General features: G+C 37.8%; 1 protein-coding gene across 2 annotated transcripts in view; it reads right to left on the bottom strand.

Annotated features, from left to right (window-relative positions):
• Positions 1 to 5,538, bottom strand: part of PIK3CB (phosphatidylinositol-4,5-bisphosphate 3-kinase catalytic subunit beta) — a 92,933-nt gene extending 87,395 nt beyond the window's left edge. For both annotated transcript variants that reach the window (XM_063306721.1, XM_063306723.1), the window contains exon 1: positions 5,076 to 5,538. The gene's annotated coding sequence lies outside the window, so the exon portion shown is untranslated. The remainder of the gene's footprint in view (positions 1 to 5,075) is intronic.
• Between the last annotated feature and the right edge of the window lie 11,113 nt (positions 5,539 to 16,651).

The following is a 16,651-nucleotide window of genomic DNA, read 5'->3' as shown; positions in this document are numbered from 1 at the left end:
CATGGGTCAGGGCCTGGATATCTCTACAACAGCCTTCTCAAAAATGATTCTGCCCGTATAGTGAGATGTAGTAGAGAGGATTTGTAGAAAGTCCCAAACGTGAGGAAATGCTAAATACAGGAACCCTGTGCTTGAACTTTCTTAGTGATGGCACCCTACCTTTTAAACCAGATATTCAGACCACCCCGTCCCTATTATATTTCCAAAGAGCCATGAAAACGCAGCATTTGGGATGCCTGAATATCTTGCTGTCCAAATGGTGACACATCAGGGCCTTTTTGCTGTTACGGTTATGCTACTGATTTTCTATGTTTTAGTTTTATGTTGTTAATTGTAAACCACTCTACATCTTGGGAAATAGAACTGTATATACGATAAAGTAATAAACAAACAAATAAATAAAAGCATTTTTAGCTTAAAGTAAACCCTAATAAATAGCTCAGCAACATACGTTGTTCAGACTATTCGGTTACTTGTTTAGCAACTGACTAAATTTAATATAAAATCATGCATTATTTGCATATAACAAATCAGAAATTACTTAAAGCAAAATGTAACGATGTTCAGGAGGAACAGGGAACAAGCATGGAATGCAAATTCAAATAAGTTCTTTTCTAGTCCTCCAAGATAGTTCTGAAATATAATTAAACATTGCGTATGGATGCAAACAATATCATCTGAACACTGTTGCTTTGTTACTATTTTGACACCAAGTCATTGATACCATGCTCAGATTTCTCATCTTTTTGTTGCTACTGGCAATTTGTAGACTAGAGGAACAAAACAAAAGCATGCCTGTGAAAATGGGGCAGGGCTACAATTTTCTCCAAAATTATTGGATTACAAGGTTGAAAAGCTCAGGAAATACCTTAGCATAATAATACAATTGAAGGTGAGGGTAGGTGAATGTGTGTGCCTTGATTTAGAATTCTGCATGTTTCCATTGCTTTTATACTTCCAGTGACTGCTAGCATTTCCTGGAAAGCCCCTACAGGACTTAACAGTGTGGTTTCTTTCCTTGGGGCTCTAACCCTACTGCAGCTGCTTACGGTATTTAAAATTTTAGCATTTCAGCATATTACTTATTATTTTTGTTTAACCACGTTTACTATAATCTTTTCAATTAATTCAACCATACTTTGGGACTGTTTAGAATAATGAACAGGTTATAAAGAACAGGTAAAAAAGGTTACATAATAAGTTACCAAACAGGTAATTAAAAAAAGGACACAGCTACTAAACTTCTGGTTTGGTTCAGTCTATTCTAACAAAAAAGTATGTGTTCCACCAGGAAATGGGGAAAGGCAGGACTGAACTCCAGACTGGTAGAAAAATGTCACTTCACTTTAGGCTTAAATGCTCAGGGCCAGATGAATTGTGCTGTAGGATATTGAAAATGGATGGTCTCACAGAATTCTTATACATTATCCTTCAGAAATCCTCAAATACTGGTGAAGAGCCAAATGCTTCTACCTTGAACAAATGGAAATAGGAAGATCCAGCAAATTACAGTTCAGTATGACACTAATATTTAGGAAGATTCTAGAATGGATCATAGAGATCAATGAGCAAACCCTTTAAAACAATATAATTATCAGAAGTTAGCATGGATTTATCAAGACGGATCTTCCCAATTTAATCTAATTTCATTTTTTTACAAAAAACTTACTTAATAGATTGCAGGAATGCCGTAGAGATAATATACAAGCCCCTGCAAGGCTTTTAGAAAGGCAGTTAAAACCTGGCTCATTCTATGGGCCTTTAGGTGAGGGTAGCAGAGTTCCCATTTGAGGAATTAATGTGTAATATATTACAGTTCTGATCACCATTTTATTGTCTTAGTACATTTTAATGGTGTTATCTTTTGCATTTCTTGGCTGATTTTTTTTTCATTCCTTGTTTGTATACAGAGTCAGGGTGTTTTAGTTGGGCAGTCATATAATTCTTCAAATAAATAAATTTTGACTGTAGCAAAACACTTTACAGCAGACAGATCTCTGATCAGCAAGCTAGTTAACTGAGCGCAGCATGGTATGAAAGTTCATACTTGAAGTGCTCACTAGTGGTACTCATCAAATTGAGCAGAGGCATCAAGTGGAATGCTTACAAGAATCAGTCCTCTGTTTTTCAGTATTTTTCAACTTGAATAACAAGATAGAAGAAACACGTATTGAATCTGCTGATGACACAAATATTCTAGAAGAAATAAAATCCAAAATGATTTTGAGCAATTAGAGAAATGAGCTGAAACTAACAAACTAACATTTAACTATACCTTTCTTCATTCAAGAAACAAATCAAATGCACAATTACTGGATGGGGACACTGACTTGGAAATAGTACTTGTAGAATAAAAAAGTCTTGGAATAGTATTTGATTGCCCATTGACTCTAAGGCACTGGTGTGATGTTTCTGCAAAAAAGACAAATGCAATTCTAAGCAATTTCCAAACCACAAAAATAATAATTCTACTTTCCTCTTAACAGAGCCATTTGACAGTGGAATCAATTACCCAGAGAGGTGGGTAATTTCACAAATTACATCAGCATCCCATAAACACTGACAGGTTCAGCATAGAAGCCGACATCATTCAAGTGATACTGGTGAGGAAGGACTATCTTAAAGCGGTCATATGTGAGAATTCCCAATTCACATAATGCTTGAATAGCCTTAAAAACGAAGTTGACAAAAGTGAGGTTTTCAGGATCTGCACAAACATCCCTGAATTTTCAAGCAAGACTAGAAGGTATATCTGAAGACCTACCATTATTCTTTATGACAATCATCTCCCTATCTTCCAGGCACCATAGCTGACACTTACCATGAAAACTACATCAATTTGTCTCCTATAATCCCATTAAGAGCTCATCAAGCCACAAAATGCATTTCTGCTAGTAGGTTCAATGTAAAGTTAATGTTCTTCACATGACACTCATGTACTTACAATGTAGTTTGGTCTATGGTTAAGGTAACGGGCTAGAAACCAGGAGACTGTGAGTTCTAGTCCTGCCTTAGGCCTGAAAGCTGGCTGGGTGACCTTGGGCCAGTCCCTCTCTCTCAGCCCAACTCACCTCACAGGGTTGCTGTTGTGGGGAAAATAGGAGGAGGAAGGAGTATGAGGTACGTTAGCCACCTTGAGTTATTTATAAAAATAATAAAGGCAGGATAGAAAATAAATAAATAAAATAAAAATGTAATCATGTTTAGTGAGTGGTTTTTCCTAAACCAGTGTAAGGAACCTAAAACCCACAACCAAAATGAAAAAAATGCCCCTGTAAATAATTAGCGTAGACTGTCTACAACAGCGATCTACAGTATTCCTCATCTGGTAGCCATCTTAGGAGAGGAAGAAAGAAAAATAAATTGGATGGCAGGAGAAACAAAAGAACCCTCAACTTGGGCTCTCCATCCACCACTGCCAACAAACGTCTCCCTGAAAAATTACCCCCAATGAATCTGTATCTTGATTTAAATAGGTCTCCTACCTTTGTATTAATCAAAATACCATCTAAAAATTACACAAATGCATAAATATAATACTATAAATAAGTTGCCAACAATCATCAACAATAATTTTAATGTAGTATATATATAACTGCAAGGCATGTACTGTAGCTCAATGAAATCCCAAATTCAGTGAGCATATACAATCTCTGAGAAAAAATGACTAATTTACTCTGATATTGTAATGAGAAGTATCACAATGAGCTGATATTGTAATGAGAAGTATCACAATGGGATTTGGAAAGAGAGAACATAATTGACCCAAGCAACTTCCCCTTCCTCATTTAAGAATTTCAAAGGGATTACCCAGAAAGATACCAACTGTCTGTCAACAGGAAGGGCCGGGTCTGGGTCAACTGTACAACTGAACACAGCAATAATCTGTAATCTTAACTAAACAACACTGTGAATGCTCATCTAAATGCAGAAAAGATTAGTGAGACTTCAGTAATTTTTATGCAACACCCAGAAAGATTTTTAGACTTTTTTTTTTTATTACGGAACTATTGTTGCCTCTTCCTGGAAAGAGAAAAACTGGAAACAGCTGGAGAACAGCTTTTTGTAAGAACAGTTTTAGACATCCTGGAAATTAATATATCACAAAATGAGAGCTATTTTAAAATCACACACAATAGCACTCTGATGTGAAATAACCCCTCCCAAATATCAGTATTATCCATACAAATAAAAACAATAAATTTTATTAATCATTAAATCATTTTTAATCATTAAAATGGAAATAGTTGAGTCCCACCTTCCAGGGCTGTGGTGCAATTGAAGATTAGCATTATACAGAACTTGGCATGACAAAAAAGGATGATGGAAATTACTGATAACATCGGTTTCACAAATCCCCAGGGTTTTTAACATTAGCAGTTCTGTTAAGCATACCACAGCTCTTTTTGTATTCTTCTCGTTCATCCCAACTGATAGCGAGGTGACTAAACTTCACATGATCACTTGAAAAAGAGGGCAGCAGACATCTGACTGTGCTAATTAAGTAAACTACTGCTGCGATTTTTTTTAATGAAAAAGCCAGATACACGTCTTTACCTCCTTACTACCTTTCTCCTATGCTCACAGAGAAGAAATGCAAAAAAATACTATGCTTCTCGAGAGAGTTAAATATTATTTGGGGAGGAGAAAAAAAAGAATAGGAGAGGAGGTATACACACACACACTTCTCTGATGGCGCCACAATGCATCTACGAAAGAATAAAAGCTCAATAGAAAGCAGCCTGGTGGTGGTGGTAGGGGTTCTCTCTTTTTCTGGCTACATCTCGTTTCTCTGAACGGTTTGCGGGACTTACAGCCAAGTAGTAAACATACGTCAGCGGTCTGGATAGAGATCCCCACGGGCAGCCCAGTAGGCAGACTTTTTCAAACGCGCACATGTTCCGCACAGCCTCTCCGCACCGAGGTGCCTTCACCCTGGTGCTCCCACCCCGCTAGCGAGCCCAACTTGAGAAGTCTAGGCACGGTGGCAGGAAAAGGCGCCCGGATTGCCCTCTCCCGACACAGCTCGGGTGAATCATTCCCCGGCCAACCGCATCTGGGTTTCAGACACTTACCTGCACAAGCGCGGGTGGGGGCGGCAGTCAAACTCGCTTCCTGTTCCTTGAAACCGCGGCGGCAGCGGCTTTTCCTGTTCAGCCCCGTCGCCACGTATCACCTGCCGGGCCTCAGGTCACGGGTACCTTCAGCCGGTGAGAGTGCCGGCTCGGCTAAGGAAAAGGAGCCTTTTCCCTCTCTAACGCAGGCGCACGCTGGGGGGAAGAGCTGGTGGCGCCGGTGGCGAACATTACCTAGGAAACAGCTTCCCACCAGCCCCTTCTCGCTCTCGCTCTCGCTCTCTCCGCCTTCTAATTTGTCTCAGCCAATCTCGGGGGAGCTCGTGACAGAAATCGGTCCCCGCAACACATACTTTCGTTTTCTTCTGGCAGTCTCCGGATTTGCTACGCCCCGCTTGATTGGTTCGATCCGCCGCAAGCCAGACGCGCCCCCGCCGCAGCGTGCGGATGAGACTGCGGAGGGAAGGAGCGTTCTGGGCGCCTCGCTTCAGGCTGTGGCAGAGGAAAGACTGAACCGATTCCGCCGAGAAGGAGTCACGTAGCTTTGGGGTTGTGTGGGGGAGGAAGGGAGGGACGGAAAGGCGAAAGTAGGTTGCGTTGGCTGTGTTCGCACGACCCGCTAAACCATGTTTATTGTTTACTCAGTCGTTTTTGAGGTTGCGCAACTAACCACGCACACAGGCTGGTCTCCCAACAACCCCCACGCTACATGCAGTTGGCAGCTTTATGACTCAGGGTGTCGTACGAACATTGCCACTGGATTAATGCAGACATTGAACTTGATCCCATACGAAATTGCATACCTATGTGCTTAAAGGAGTGTAATAAGAAAGTAGACCTTAAATTTGTAGCTGGTAAAAGACTGAGCTTGGCAGTAATCCCTGAAGGAAAAAGCATACTTACCAGTGGCCCCCAGTTTGGAGAACTGACTACTAAATTTTGCCAAATTTAAGATCATTGTTATGTTTAAAGGGGCAAGGATTTTGTTTAGATAAAAATTGATTTTATGTTGACTTATTTATTTATCAAATACCATCCACCCATCTCCCTCAAAACTTTTATTAAAACCTGGGGTCAGTTTTTATTTTTCATTATTTTAATCTTGCTTTACATTGAATTGTTTTACTTGCTGTTTTCATATTTAGTCAAATATTGATAAAATTTATATATAATTGGTTAAAGTTTATATGAAATTTCAGATTGTGATTAATTGTTCTTCATTTTTCTGTTCCATTCATTTCTTTTTAATATGTAATGGAGAACTTGGAACAAGACTGATATACATTTACACCATTTTTCTGCAACAGCTAAGTTGGCTATCACATCCAGCTTTGAGAAAGAGGTTTGATATCATTTTCGGACAGTGATCTAGACAGAGCTTCGTGAGATTATTTAAGAGATTGTATATCTCAGAATTAAATCTTTTCATGAACAAATATGCTAAAAATGTAGATAATGTTAAGATCTATTCTTTATAGTGTCATCTTTGGAATTTAATACCTACACCTATTAAACTGCATGCACAAATGATGTGCATCTAATAAATAAAATAATCATTTGGAAATCCATTCACAGTTCTCTTCACATATAGTCTGACTCTCACAGTCTTTACTACTGCTGCTCCCCTTTACAGTAGACCTATATAGGCCTAGATATGACATTTATATCTTAAGGTACTAAATTGATCAAAAAACGTTGGTGGGAGCAACTGGGGGACCATATATCTAATCTTTTCTTCTAATTTCACTTAAACCTGTGAAATTCCAAAATCCATGTTCACTCTAAATCCATTAGTATAATAAGCTAACTCAGAACTTAGGTTCTCACATCATAATAAAACTCTTCACTTGTTTTTTGTTAGTGTGTTATGCGTAACCAGCCACTGGTCTGCAAACCAGGAATCATGGCAATTTATTGAACTAAGTAAATGGTGGTTTGTTAAAAAATAATGGCCCAGCACAGTAAACCAACCAAGGTACAAGATGCAACTTTTTGAGTTCTCCAAAACTCTTAACCAAACAAAGGTTGTTTGCAACATTGCATACCATTCTGTGAACTTACAAAGGTACTTTTTAATAAGATTTTGGGTTTTTTATGACCAAGGTATTAACCAGTCCTACATTAGAAGAAAAGTATTGCTGAAGATGAAGCTTTATTTTTTATGACAAATATCCCTTCTAATTACTAGGTAATATTAAGTTATTTTTAACCTAGTGGAGCATATACATTTCAGGTTCTGTGGATAGAAAAAGTGGTTCTCCTTTATTTGTACTTCTATTTACCATCTACAAAGCATTCTTTGTGTTTCATTGCAGAATGTCAGTGGTTCTGAGTACTAGCAACATTTTATACTTAAGAAAACTTTGCTAGTTTTCTTTACTAGTCCTAGGTGCAATTTGAAATCTTTACATGGTACTTAATTTGAATGCCTGCATGCTTGCAACCTCCTCCCTCATTTCAAGACTATGACTAAGTGCAGATTCCTCATTCTCTTTTGATTTTGTTTACCATCTTGCATGACAACCTTTTGGTGGGTGGGAGGGAGACTTAAAGGCTTGAATATTATTTTGTAACCTTGGGTTCTCCTAAACAGGCTATGGAATTTTTCTTACGGGTAACATGTTTCTCTTCACTTTTTTGAGTTATTCCTCAGACTCCTTATTTCTTCAGTTCTGTGCCTCTTAATACACAAGAACCTCAGTTATTTGTTCACTACCTATTTTATCATGCTACCTTCAACCACATCACTTTTGATGTCTGCCTCTCTCAGCATCAATGTGCAACAAATTCTACTGTATTGAAATTTAGCATTAATCTGTGTAACATTTTAGATATCTATTTCTGTTTAAGATCTATTTTTGTCCAGTAACAATACATACTAAAGATAGCTTACATGATTCTCTGCCCTTCTTTGTGAGGTAGGGATATGGGTTCACACATTGCACTACGCCATGTTAGCAAAGTGTTGTTGAATAAACTACAGTGACTGAATTCACACACTACTCTTAATACATAAACCAAACAAATCACATTGTGTCTTAGCATAATGCATGAGCTTAGTCTGTGTCTGGCCCCAGCTTACCCCATAAGCTTCATGACTTAGTAAAGTTTTGAATTTAATTACTACCACCACCTTGGTTCACTTAGAGCTATGTGATTATTGGATGTAAGATAGGGGTTTGTTCAGGAGGTGGTTAATTATCAATAAGTTGAACATAATCCTAATGCATGGTACAGAGAAGTTGCCTTGCTTTGATAAGGTCATAGCTCTGAATAAATAGACTTTTCTGGAAGGAGAGTGTTATTTGGAGCCAGGGCTTGTAGGACATAAGCAAAAGCAGCAGCCTGAGTTAGTGGAAGACACCACACTTTTTCCCAGTAATGAATAAACGACTATTGACTCATTCTTGAACTGACAAAACAGTTTTTTTTGTCCACATTATCAGGCCCTACCTTACCCTTATTGTACCTGTTCTAAATCACTGTCAAATGGTTTTTCCCTTACAATATTTGAAAGTATACTACCTCCTTTATTGCTTTTCATCTCTTAGCTTTGCTGTTACTTTTCAGCTGTCACCTGCCAGTGATAAAATATCCACCAATCAGGACACAGTGGCAGAAATGGAGCGGGTCTCATTTCATTGTCTCGCTAAGCTAGTGTGTCTGCCCGTCCTCCTACACTCCATTGAGGCATCTCTAAAGTTAAAATCATGGGAAATAAATATATGGAACCCAAAACAGAAAGAGCCCCAGAGAAGAGAAATGTAGACCCCATTATGACTGTGTAACTAGGTAAGTCTATAGGGAAAAGAACCCAAACAGACTAGTCTTCATGGGAGCGATTGAAATTGGTCATATAGGGAGAGTGGCATGTGAGCAACAAAAGCCCAGGTCAACATCCCTCAATCAATGTTTGTAATGAGGGAAAGAAGGGCTTAAGGCAAAGATTAATTTTTGATTGATGCCCCTTCTTTTCTGTTCCCTTCTGGGTTTATTTTTTTTGCCATCGTTGTTCCTTTGTATTGCACTGTTTTTGTTTTTGTTTTATTGTTCTCTGTTTTTAAAATCTTTTAACAACTGTAAACCACCCAGAGTCACTGGGAGCAGGGCGGCATATAAATTTAATATATTATTAGTATTAGTATTTTAATACTGTTAAGAAAATAATGAAAAACACACCCTCTGCTTCCCTAAATGAATTAACTGAAGTCTGCTCTGTTCTCCTTTGTCATCTTGGGGCCTGGCTGGAGAGAAGCTGGTGTCAAATACAGGAAGGAGGTGAAGGATATGAAAGGAATTCTAAAGATGAAGTGCAAATGGAGGTAGCAGATGATGAAAGAGACAGACCCACAGGGGAAGCTAGCAAGTGACCAGAGAGAAAGGGACATTCTTAAGCTTCCCAACACTCATCAACACTCCCAACTCATCTCCAGTTTTACCCACAGCAGCTCAGCTGACTTTCCCTCCAAGATAATTGGTCACAAAGCATATCAGGTTTTGTTAATCTTGAGTTTGAATTGGGCAGTGCCAGGATAAATGGAGAAATGCTACTTTTATGCCTGTATAGCTAATGATAACTTGTAAGCCTGTCTCGCTCATGGGTTGAAGATAAACTAAGGGCAGAGTCATGGGGACAAGGGGGACAGTTGGTACTGTCAAAGCATGAGTAGGCTGTGGATCAGTACAGAGATAGGGGCTCATGACTGATTACAGTATTTGCCATCAAGTCGTTTCCAACTCCTAGTGACCACATAGATAGGTAGTCTTCATGAAGGGGCTTATAATGCAAGACAGAAAACATGTTGGGCTGCTACAGTCTTGTAGTGCTAATGGTCTCCTGTGACACCTCTTGTGGGGAAAAGGAAATGTGAGTTTTTGTTGAGGTGAACTTACATATATGAGCACTCTAATCATATATTTTGAGTAAATCCAGCTCAGAAGTCAATGAGCTGATACCAAGGAAAATACTGTACATCTTAAGGGAAATGTTCACATACCTGGAATTCACACTTAGGTGTGATAACGTTAAGGATTTTTTATGGGTGCTTCCAGAATCTAGCTGGCACCTAATTTTAATTCTTGCTGCTTCTGCCTCCTTTTTCTTAAGCCTTTTAATTAAGTCTACTTTTTTGTCTGTATTCCCATGACACATTTATTTGTACTTAGTTAAACTATGGTTTATTTGATTAGCCATTTTTTTCTGGGTTCATATGGCACAAAGAATAAACTGGCAAAATGGGCTGTGTACGTAGAACACATTATGTTAAAGTGTAGTTGGCTGGATTGTACTTAAGTATGTCATAGCCATCTCTCTTCATCCGGTTCTCATTTAATAAAAACAAAAGTAAAGAATATTTGTCATTGCAATAATTAGTCAAAATGTTTACATACAAACTCAGAATGGGTCCAAAACCATTTTGGACATGGATCCATTAGATCTCTTTGGTGCAGTTTCTCATTTCATAGTAAAACAGTTTAATCCATACTGCTGGGATTTATATAAGAGAAGGATAAATGAAATAACAATCCACAATAGATATATCTATTGCCACCCCCAATCTAGAGGTTATGTCGCCTCTAATAGCTAACCATGACACAAACATCAAAATGACCATAACCACCTAGAAAGCATCAAAATGATGGCAGTGATAGAAACCAGACTCAGATATAGCACTTTGGCAGACATGGATATGCCAGCAGCCACTGGGGCTGATGCTGCTTAGTGCAGCATTGCTTCCTTATGTTTAGAAACACTTAATAGTTGGAGCAGCTAGCATGTACTCACTGTATTCGTTAAAGCTTACCATATTCTTCTACTGTAAAAGTCTGCTTATAAAACTCAGTTTAATAGGATATTTCAGGAAGGCTAAGTTTTTTCTCGTCTCTCTCAACTTTGGCAAACAAATTTCCTCACCCCCTGGTGAGGAAAACCGGTTATAAATCATAAAATGGTAGTTGTGGAATGGTGGAAGACACATTGATTGTGTGCTTCATAACAGAAGTAACCCGCATGGCCTCCTTCAGGCAGGGGGTTCTGTAAGTCCATTAAGTCCAGGGACTAAAATTTCTTACACCCATACCACTGGGGAAACACCAGTGAAACTATTTTTCCCCATCACAACTCTCACTGCTTATTTTTCCCCTTGCATGATCAGCAAGTTGCAGAGGATAAGTATTCCATTGGAAAAGGAACAGCTTTCCTGTTTAAAACAAAGCTGTATTATCCCCTGTGATCACTAAATGATGAAAAAGCCTATCAGATGCCTGTTACACTATTGTCCTGGCAGTAGGACCTTACTAGTCATGTGATCTGGGAACCCAGCATCTGATCTTGTGGGCTGCTGTCTCATGATAGTAGAACTGACCGCAGAGTATTCTCTCCCAAGATGGAGAGCTAAAATTATAATATTTCAGTACACTGAATGCTTTGTTGTTGCTGGAACAGTGAGAGGAATAGTCTTCTGAGAAGGTGTTGTATGCAGCTGTTCTTTGTTAGAGGCTGGTGCTTCTTTACAATAAACTTCCCTTTAATTCCCCCCACCCCCGCTCCCCCTTCAATTCCATGTTAGGAAAATACTTTGTTAGATAAATGTATAAAATAATAAAACGGAATGCAAGCTTGCAAGTTCTCCAGAACTCTTTACCAGGCAATTGAAGAAGGAAGTTAATCCTGAATCCATGTAATCTGCAGCTATTCACAGTGTTGGGATGAAATGCTGAAGGAGAAACACAGATATTCCAGTTACAGTTAGCCCACTGGTGAGGTGATTTCAGGGTGTACTTTGTCTGCCCTTAGAACTGCTGGAATAAACAAACAGTGGTTTATTCCCCAATATAAAGAACGTAGCATCCAGAAATAGCATGAACTCTTCTCTATCCTTATGTGAAACACACAATTTTCTTGATAAGTGGAAAATGTAATTAGAAAGGAACTAAACAGATTTTATATCAACAAAGCTGGAAAAAATGTTGTCGCTGTACTAGTTTTAAAAAATTAAGAGATTTCAGGACCTAAAATACTGTAGGTTATAATGAGCACTCAGTAAACAGATGTTTTGTTAGTGCTCTATCTCCATTTTAAATGTCATCACTAAAACCAACATTGTTTTACATTCTGTTTCAAGCCTTAAATACTAGGAGTGTCTGGAAACTCCCTAAACCAAAGCTGCAAGATCCAGAGTAACAGTCAGAAAACCAGCTCTATTGTCCCATACAGAGAGTATTACAAATTACAGAGTGTAATTTGCTTTGTTTTTGAGCAAAATAGATGTGATGTAAAGATTTTCAAAGTTCATCAATCTGGGAATGGATTGTTCCAACGCATTGTGAACCATACTATTCTCTCAGGAACATGCCAAACCTCCTTCAGACCGTGTCATTCTTGGGCACAGTTTGACAGTTTGCTTCAGTTCAAAGAATTTACTTTCAGAAACTGCCAAACCGCTCCCCAGAATGCATGGTCCTGAGGAGGTTGGGCTTGATCCATTCCCACATCAAAATATTCCATATCTCTAATGCAATATGTAACAAATTCCACAGAAATAGGGATTTCCAGCTATCCTTGTTTGTTTGTTTGCTGTAACTTTATTGTTTTGAGAGACAATGCAATCCAACTGAAGTGACAGTAGTATCTATAGTGGGAAACCCCTTAATCCAACTCCAGCCTCTCAACCACCACATTACAGTGACTATTGTATTCATAACAAATAGTTCTCTGGGTTTGTTTTACACACACAAACGCATGCACACACACACAATTGCTACTGCTGCTACTACAAGTTATATAATTAAATAATACCAGTGGATTTTCTGCTGTTACCATATCATACACACACACACCCCTTATAACTTTCCTTGTTTGTATGTACAGGTGATAAATGCACCATTATTATAACTAAATTATTAAAGCTATACCTCTATTATAGTCCTTCTTGATCATGAAAATATATTAGGTGCTTTATATATTTACTTAAAAATAAATCCCATTGAATTTTATGTATATAGGATTTGTAGCGAAACAGTTTTACAGGGCTAACTTGGCTAGTACAGAAAAGATTGAGCTTACTTTTATGCTGACCAGTTGCTTTTTTTTCTATAATACTGAAAAAGTATCTCTGGATTTGAGATCAACCATGCAGCAAATATTCATCCTTGAAGCTATCATTCTCTGATGAGTGTGTGTTTTCTTTGCCTATCAAATACTTTTAGATACAAACTTTATATCTAACATGAGAATGATCTGTGTTGCTGAAATACATGAAACACCTTTCTCCTGGTAACTGTAGTTTAGAATTTCATCAAGAACATGGGGTACAAACAGGAGACAGCTGTACAGAAGAAGATTTTTGTTGAAGCCCTGAATGCACACTAGTTCTGTTGAGATATGTGATGCCTTGAGTATGTGCTTATGCATGTATCAGCATGTATGTTGATATGCATGTAGATAGTATGTTGCACACCATCAGTAACATTTAATTCCACATCCACTGACAACCTCTTGAAAGTCTTTGTTGCTTGGGAAAGGGTTCAGAATTACAAGTCACATTTTAAGCAACATTTAATATCATGGCTAAAGTATCCTTATCAGGAGTTAGAATATTAAACTATCACTGCACTTTCCCAAAGGTATGGTTTCCAAATATGGTGCCATGAGATTATATAGCGCCACAAAGTTCTATCCTGTAGCTCAGGGTTTCTCAAATTGTGGGCCACAGTCTACCAGGCGATCATGAACAACAGAGAGGGATTGCAAACTTTTATTTTAAGCTGATCAGACTTGCAAAGATAAAGCATGAGTGTTGTCAAAACTCACTCATGCTTTGCGTGGAGAAGCCTGTTGTGGGCTTGCACAGACAAAGCAGTGAGTAAACCTGGAGAGATTTTGATTGGCAGTTGATTTCCTGCTGGCTCATGACTCCTGGCATGTATTTCCATGTTTTCTGAAGTGTTTATAGAAGTGTACATGTTAGTGAAGATCAATATATTTTACCCATTATTTTACATTTCTAGCTTTCAAAATTGAAACTTTTTTGTTGGATGGTAAGAAAAAAGCTAAAGAAGACTATCTACTAGTATTGCTAATAAAAGTATACTTAAGAAAAATGATGAAAATATGTATCTTTTAGTAAGAGGCATATTTATTTATTGCTCAATTTTTATCTCAATTAAACCATTAGTTTATTGGGGGAAGTCACCTAAACTGGTTGATCATTTTAGGGAGTGGTATCATAAAGTTGCGGACTCTAACTGCAATTCATGATTTTTAATTTCCACATGAGGGAAATAATCTGAGGTTTCAGCTATGAGGCCATCAATAAATAGATGAAACTAAGTTCTACATAATGTTGCCAGCAATGGAGAATTTCCATTTATTGAATTAATATCTGGCAACCTTTTTGAAATGAATGCAGATGAACAAGTTGAGATTTAGACCAGCAAAGTTGGAAGAATTAATAAAGATGAAAAACTAGACTATTCAAAGAAGCTTGCAATTAGTCTTGGCTGATGCTACACTAACCTGAAAAGTCAAGCATGAAGTTTAGAAGTCCTCAATTCTTTCCTAACTAGGGAAGCTTGGCTGGCTGGAGTGTTAGGGAGTCTACTTTAACAGTTTAGACCCTATGTGAAAACAGTGGAGCCTTCCTCAATTATCTATGCATCTAATGAGCAAAGGGCAGCTTTTGAAGACAGTCCAGAAGCTTTAGTGGTGCAGAATGTTGTTGGCTATTAGTGAGAATGAGGTATATAGGACCTGTACTTCAGCAGCTGCAGTGTAACCAGTGCTCTTCCAAGCAAGAGGCTGATTTTAACCTTTCAGAGGCATCTAGATGTTCATTTTGGCAAGAAGATGCTACTCTAATCTGGTCTTTGGCATGGTCCAGCCCAGCTGCTCTTATATTCTGATTGCATTAGAACTTGCTGACTCTTTACTCTTGACAAGCCATTCCCATTAATAATCTGCATCATCTGAGGCTAATGATGAGCTCTTAAATGCCTACTTTTCCAAATGCACTAAATGTCATTATAAAACCAAAACAAAACAGGACAGCTTAAATAGGGATAAAATATTTCAATATGTTTATAAGACATATAACATAAAAAACATATTGTTTCATATTGACTGTTTTATAATAGTGATGATGTTTTTCCTCTTTCTGCATCTATTTTTTAAAAAAATGCTTTTTTCCAGACCCACCCCATCATTAATATATATCAAATTAATTCTTATCTATTATCTTTGATGTATTGGACATACTTTATATACCTGGATTTCTATATCTCTTGCTGCTTCTACTTTTCCTTTACTTTTAACAACAAAACAAGGTGCCTAACAGGTGAATCATTCAATTGCAATGCATTTGGCTGTTGAAGATATAAAATACAGGAAGCTAACTTCATCCTACTCTTCCTAATCCATCACTTTCACATTTCCTCAGTGTATTTTACTAAAATGGGGTAGGTATGAGTCACGCTTGGTTCTTTTAAAATTATTCTGTTTATTCCAATACTTTCTGATCATTAATGGATATAACCATACTCTTAGAAGTTGTGATAAAAGCTTTAAAAAATGTATATGTGGGTGTGTAACATGGCATGCACACACAAACAATTCCTAAAAGTTCAAGCAGTTGCTATTTAAAGGATGGTAAAGAGTAAAAGCAAGTGAGATTACAAGATGAAGACTTCCAATGGAATTTGTTTCCTCCCTTATTAGTATTTTATATAGGAATGTACAATTAAATGCCAAGTTCCTGTTGGGTTTTTAAATAGTCTATTTTGCTGTTCTGACTTGTAGAGTGTTATGTAATGACATGCCTTTCTATGTTTCACATCTGTTCAGTCATCGTATCTGAACGTGTAGGAAGAACAAAAAGCTGTGTGTATATTTACTGCTGTTTATTTCTGGGGACAGCATGATTAAAGCTTGAGCTAAATTTTCATCTTTCCTGTGCAATAACTGATCACTATGCTAACTTTTCAACTGAGTGAGTAAACATCTAAAGACTGAGATGCTATATATGCTATAAGATAGGTACAGCTTCATTCTTCTGTAATGAGTCATAGGTGAGAAAGACAGATAGGACAATCTGTACTGACAGAGAAAATACACAAATAATTGAAAAAAGCCCCAACTTCTAAACATACACAAAAAGTAATCAGAAGAAAACTTCACTAGAAGGCTATCAACCAGCCCCTTTCTCTCAGTCTACCCTACTCAAAGCATTAAATATGTATATGGGCATTACTGTATGTATGCTACTCTAAGCTGCTTGAAGAAAGGCAAAATCAAAATGTAATGGAAACCAGCAAATGTGATTGGGACACTTTGCTCTTAATTTAACTTCCCAGTGTACACAGATCAACCTGAGCATTGTATGGTTCTTAATCCAAAAAGAAAAAAGAAAAGGTATGCACATACTCTGGAGTATTCATGCTCTGCAAATATTATTTATTGAAAACCACCAAGGTCACAAAATGAATGCAGAATACAATAGTATCAAATCTGAGACTAGTGCATAATCTGAGGTTGATCTTGGAGTCACAGCTCCTGCCTGAAGAACAGGGACCAGCTGTGG

The sequence above is a fragment of the Candoia aspera genome, chromosome 6, assembly GCF_035149785.1.
Source record: "Candoia aspera isolate rCanAsp1 chromosome 6, rCanAsp1.hap2, whole genome shotgun sequence".
Taxonomy (NCBI): Eukaryota; Metazoa; Chordata; class Lepidosauria; order Squamata; family Boidae; genus Candoia; species Candoia aspera.
Note: the sequence above shows the minus strand (reverse complement) of the source record. Positions and strands in the feature narration are given on the sequence as shown.